Genomic DNA, 6411 nt, shown 5'->3' with positions numbered 1-6411 from the left:
ATGTTTTTATTTTCTGAACTTAAACGTGAAATTGACATTCGTAAACTTTGATATGAAAATTTAAAAATGAATGGATATAATCATTTTAACCTAATTATGTTGAATTTTTTAAAGTTTTAAATATGTTTTCAGTTGACATTAATGTAAGAATGTGTTAAATGGTGTAAACAACTCAAATACTAACACGAAACACATTGAAACATCAAAAAATTAATGTGATTTACCTACAACCAAAAACTGTAGATAATAGTCAAAATTCATAGCTAATTATGATTTACCAATAGATTACCTATATCAAAATATCTGTAGGTAAATTTCTCATGGCTAACATTACTATCGCAATCGGGATCGTGACAGGACGACGAACTAAAAGTAAACGGGTTTAAGAAAAAGATTTTGGGAGTCGTCACCATAATTTTTTCTGGAAAAATCATGGAAAATCATAAAATAAAAGTGTAGTCTACGAAAAATAGATTTTAGATTCGGGAATAGGTTACTCGTAAGGAAGGTCTTAGCACCCTACTGTGCTTGCCCAAAACCAGTACCTTTAATTAAATGTATAAAGTTGACATGGTTTTTCAAAATAATTAATTTTCCCTAAAAATAATAATATAAAGAAATTATTAAGAAACAATTTTTTTTTTTATTATATAAGTCCAACAAGAATTGACCTTGTTCCTACGTATATCCATTTATAATAAAAAATAATGGATCACGTAGTTTTTTTATCTAGAAAAAGGTTTGTAAATTTGTTTGAAAATTATTATGGATTGTTTTTTTAGATTTTTAAAAGTGAACCCGATAAGGATTGACCTTGCTCATATGTAACATCCCATTTTAATAGTTTAAACTACCAAAATGAAACATTACATGGGTGATAAATAGGTAAAACAAACCTCCTTCAAAGAAGCGATCTACTTCTATAGATCTATCTAACAACTCATCTGCTTCTTCCTCACCTATAGCTGGAACAACTGAAAGATTGTATCCCTAAGCTCACACCATTAGGTGATCATCGCAAAAGAGAAACAACATTCAAAGATAAACAACAAAAAAGCAAAGGTAAGCTAGTTTACAATCACTAGCACAAAAACAACGTACAACATCGAATATTTTGAGCCTTTCACGTCGAATTTAAGAACGACGTCATATCGGGAGGCGTTAAATTGACGTCAAATTTAAAAAAATTGATGTTAAATTTACGTTGAATTTTGCCAATATACGACGTTAAAATAACGTCAAATTTTTCTAATATACGACAATAATCAATTTTTCTTTTTTTAATTATGTAATCCTTTTTTATAACTCTACTAGACCCGAAAAATAGAAAAAAACACAAATTTCAGTTTTTGGTATTTTATAAAGCATGAACTATGAATTAGTAATATAGTATCAACAACAAACAACCATAACAAACATCAAACAAGTTCAATCAAACAATAAACAAGTTCAATCGAACAACAACAACAACAAACAAGTTCAACCAAACAACAACAACAAACAAGTTCAATAAAAAAAACAACAAACAAGTTCAACAAATAAGTTCTTCAAAACGAAAACGAAATCTAACCTTCAAAAGATGGGTTCATCGGAATAAAGTTTTGCCACCAGTGAGAGAGAAAGCAGAATGCGCCTATGATGGATAAGAACACGAAAATAATCGGTCAAAACAAACGAAAATCATACTTAAAGTAAATAATTAACATGCATTTCAAATGAAAGAAAGATTACATGTGATGGTAGTCAAACTTCGTTCGAGAAAAATTTGAGCAAAGAAGAGGGTCTCGCGCGCTAATGTAAAGTGAATGAATTTTCAATCTTCCGCTCAAATTTTTATTCAATTCATTGACCTTTTGACGTCTAATACTGGGAATTCGATGTATAATAATTGCATTTATTTAAAAAAATGTCACAGGTCATTTTTAACGTTGCCTATTGAGTGGTTAAACGTTAAATGCGTGATGTTATACTCTGTTTTTGCATTAGTGAATTGAGGAGTGTGTGTGTGTGTGTAAACTCATTTAAACATGTTACATACAACAAGCATATCACTACATAGTCATCAAGCACTTTATGCAGGACCCTTATTATGAATGGACTGTCCGGACTTAGAATGATTGTCGAGCTATGGCAGGTTGTGCAATAGTGGTGGCTTCTACTGGTTGCAAAGCCATTGCCAATGGGTTTCACCCTACCACACTCACAAGGTTAGTCTGTTCTACGCCTTGGATCATACTGGAAGCACCCAAGACTAAGACCTCTTACTACTCCTCACGACATGGATCAATCTTCTCTATTTGAGAATGAAAGACCATTGGAATTTCAGGATAACCCCCAAGACTGAGCTCCTACATTCATTCTAAACATACTTGAACCTCACCAAGAGGTTCCACTTTGGAACTTACTTTCACAACTTTAAACACCTTTGAAAGCATGCATATATGTCACTTTACTTTCACATTGAATACCAACATATATCATCTTTATTCATATATCAAATACATACATAACTTCAAGAATAAACAATCATAAAATACTATAGATATTTCTACATCATCCTTAAAGTCAAAATATATCTTAAAGTTATCATAAAACAAAGAAATATTCAAAATAGGTTCTAGACTAGTCGCTCAACGCACAAAACTCATTGTGCAAAAACAGAAAAAGTGGGTTCCACTCACTCACCTCTCGCTCAGCACACCGAGTCTGTTAGCTCAGCTAAAGCCCACTCGCTCAGCGCACCAAGTCTGATAGCCCAACATTTTGCCACAGTTAAGCATTTATTGATATCTGATGAATCTAATTGATAACATAAACACTATAATTGATTAATTTATACAAATATGCATTGTGCAATGATTTTTATCATTCAAAACCATGAATATGCATACCACATATATAAACTCACGTATAACCACAATAAGTAACAAATAGTTCAAGCACAAACAAACATATATACACAACTTTGCATAATTGTTAGTGTTGAAGGTAGTGAAAATTATGTATGAGATTAATCTCCTTTGTGTTGAATATACAAATAGGGTCCTCTATTTATAATAGAAGAAATATGGACTAAGCTCAAAATACAAATAAGAAATAATAACGAACAAACTAAAGATAAAAGATAAATATAAAATAAAGATAATATATCTAACACTCCCCCTCAAGCTAGTGCATACAAATCGTATGTACAAAGCTTGTTACTAATATAATCCATAAAGACTCAGTGAAAATATTTGCTTCTACACTCAAGTAACACCAAACTCCTAATGATTTGCAAGACGACATAGAAGACGAAATACCAACCCAGACGACTCCCTTGAGCAACAAATCTGGGAGGTTGCTCCATGTAAATATATTCTTGCAAATCTCCCTTGAGGAATGCCACTAGTGAATAAAGAGGTAATTGTTGGAAAATCACTATAACTATAAATAATCTAACAAAACCATTTTTTCCATGGGGAAAAAACATATATGGACGGGTCAAACGAGTGACAAGAGAGAGGTCAAAAGAGACAACAGCAGAAGAAGTCATGGATGAATAGGAGAGAGAAATATTAAAAAATCCAAGATTCTTTAATCAAGGCACAAGAGCAACCTCGATGCTCTGAATAACTACTTGAGAGAACACGAGACGTGCAACAATGCACGTTGAACCTAAAAGAGGAAAATGAGCGACCTCAACGCTCTGAATTGCTACTAGACATGGCACAATGCAAGATGATAAAGGAAGCAAATCCATAACTTTAAAAGGTGCTCAGATCGCATAAGAGCTTCGATGAAGGCGTCGTTGATAGCATGATGGTCGTCTGGCTGAGACAATCAAAACCATGTGATCGTCGGTCGAAACTAGAACTCCAGTAGTGACAACAATAGACAACGGTGCCGCCGACAAAGGTAGATGGCGGCGCCGCCGGAGCAATGAGTGTAGTGGCAAAGGCCACAAGAATTTTTTTTATTCAAAAGAACCAGACTCTAAATACCATATTAAAGATACCACTAGTGCAGAAACACTATTTAACGTCGGTTAATTTGGACTTTAAACGTCACTTTCACAACCGATGTCTATACGGGTGACGTCTACGGGACATCGCAATTCCTCCAAACCGACGTCTATATAGACGTTAGTTAACGATATCGACCGACGCCTATATAGACGTCTGCTTATACTCACACTGACGTCTAATTACTCTATATAGACGTCCACCTATGCTTAAATCGACGTCAACATGAATATATAGAAGTTGTAAATGACACTAACCGACGTCTATGTTCCTTATAGACGTCGGACCATGCACTAACCGACGTCTAACAAAGGTGTTGTGTTTTAGTGCAGTTTTGATCCAGACTTTCGATAACATAGTGTAACACTCTCCTCTCGCTAGTTTCCCCACAAAAAAAGCTTGCGTCTTTTGAATCTTCTATGACATTTCAACCCAAAACCGAACCTGGGTCCATGACTACTTCTCATTATTCAACCGCAAAAGAAAAAAATTACACTGACACGAGAACTAAACAAGGACCCAAGTTCCATTTTGGGTCGAGAAGCCATAGAAAACTCAAAAGATCACCACTCTTCTTGTGAGGAAACCAGCAAAGGGAGAATGTTACACTATGTTACCCAAAGAAAGGATCAAAACTGCACTAAAACACAACACAAAGAAAGCCAAATTTCAATCAGTTGAACGACAAGATAATCGATAAAAAACTAAAGAAAGTTTAAACGGTAAAGCATAAAAAAAACCACGCACCTGGGATGCAAGAGAGAAAAAGGAGAGGACNAAGACAATGACNTTATGAGAAACCACAATGCAATGCCGCAAGAGATAAAAAGTAGAGGTGCGCAAGCGAGTAAAAGAAGAGGAGAAGTAGAGAAAAAGGAGAAGAGATGAAGACACGATCAGAAACTGAATGGCGATAAGAGTCTACGGTCTATTTAAAATGAAATGGGGCGTCGGTTGCTCCAGAAACCGACGTCTATAAACGTTGGTGTTTCAGGGGATTTGACGTCTATTATACGTCAAAGAAGCTGAAAAGATTGACGTTTGATTTCCTGTCAGGGTAGTTCACGTTGATGCCCCTCCCAGCCGACGTCTAAATTGAAGAATTTTTGTCTTCCCGCCTTCCAGACAGGCCTTAGACGTCGCCGTTTGACTATTTGACGTCTAAGCGCCTGGGAATTAGGTGAACAACATTAATTGTAGCCCAATCGACGTCGGGTTTTCAAGGGATATGACGTCTATGTGACGTCTAAAGCTGAACCGGTTGACGTTTGATTTCCTGTTAATGACTTGAACGTCGGTGCCTTTTTCTAGCCGACGTCGAATTGACTGTCTTATCACATACCTCAGGCAATTGGACGTCGAATAATTGGCAGGTGCAACGTCTATGATGTCATAGATGTCGCCTAACTGCGAAACTGACGTCTAGTTTTCCAATATATTTACGATAATGCCACCGTGCAGTAATAGACATTGTTTTTTCACGAAACCAACGTCTAATGGGTGACGTTAAACAACGTTTTTGCACTAGTGTACTGAAAATTATATATGAGATTAATCTCCCTTGTGTTGAATATACACATAGGGTCTTTTATTTATAATAGAAGAAATATGAATTAAACCCAAAATACAAATAAAAAATAATAACAAGCTAAAGATAAAAAATAAATATAAAATAAAAATAATATATTTAACAGTTTACAAGAAATTATTAAGACATGTATGTTATTGTCAAAAACTATTAAAACATTTTTATTCTTGTCATCCTAATAAACACACAAGGTTTAGATAAATTCACTTTCCATTTTCACATTTACCGAATTAAAGGATATTTTATTCAATTTTAAGTTTTGATATGGATGATCCGTTTTCCCCCACACCGAATTAAATAACTTATATTTGTTGAAGATAAATGAAAAATCGTATTATAGTCCTGTCAACTAATGTTGAGATAAAGACTTAAAAGAAAGAATAATAAGAAAGAGATAGTCAATATTAACTAATTTACAACATAAAACAAAAATTAAAAGAAACCTTTACAAATTAATTTATGTATAACTTAAATTTCAAATTTTCTTTCTATTTTCTCTTTTACAAGTGTTTATGGAAAAACTAATGTTAATATATTGTTATTTTCCCATAACTAGAAGTTGGTCTGTATAGTTTGTGTATGTATTTTGTGAAAGCTTGACTCGTGTTTGGAAAAATGCTGTTAAGTGTGCCAATTCTTTCATTTCCACGTCAAAATATCACTGAAAATTAAACTAACATGTAATGGCTTTAGAAAATTCACGTGACGGTTACACTTTTTATCATCATTTTCTTTATCTTTCTTGATTACTGTTTAATTTTTTATTTCGTGGTAACAATGAATTTGTGTTAAATATAAAGTTGATTAAGAAAAAGGAAA

The sequence above is a fragment of the Vigna radiata genome, unplaced genomic scaffold, assembly GCF_000741045.1.
Source record: "Vigna radiata var. radiata cultivar VC1973A unplaced genomic scaffold, Vradiata_ver6 scaffold_364, whole genome shotgun sequence".
Classification (NCBI taxonomy): Eukaryota; Viridiplantae; Streptophyta; class Magnoliopsida; order Fabales; family Fabaceae; genus Vigna; species Vigna radiata.
The sequence above is the reverse complement of the archived record's forward strand: the minus strand, read 5'-3'. Positions refer to the sequence as shown.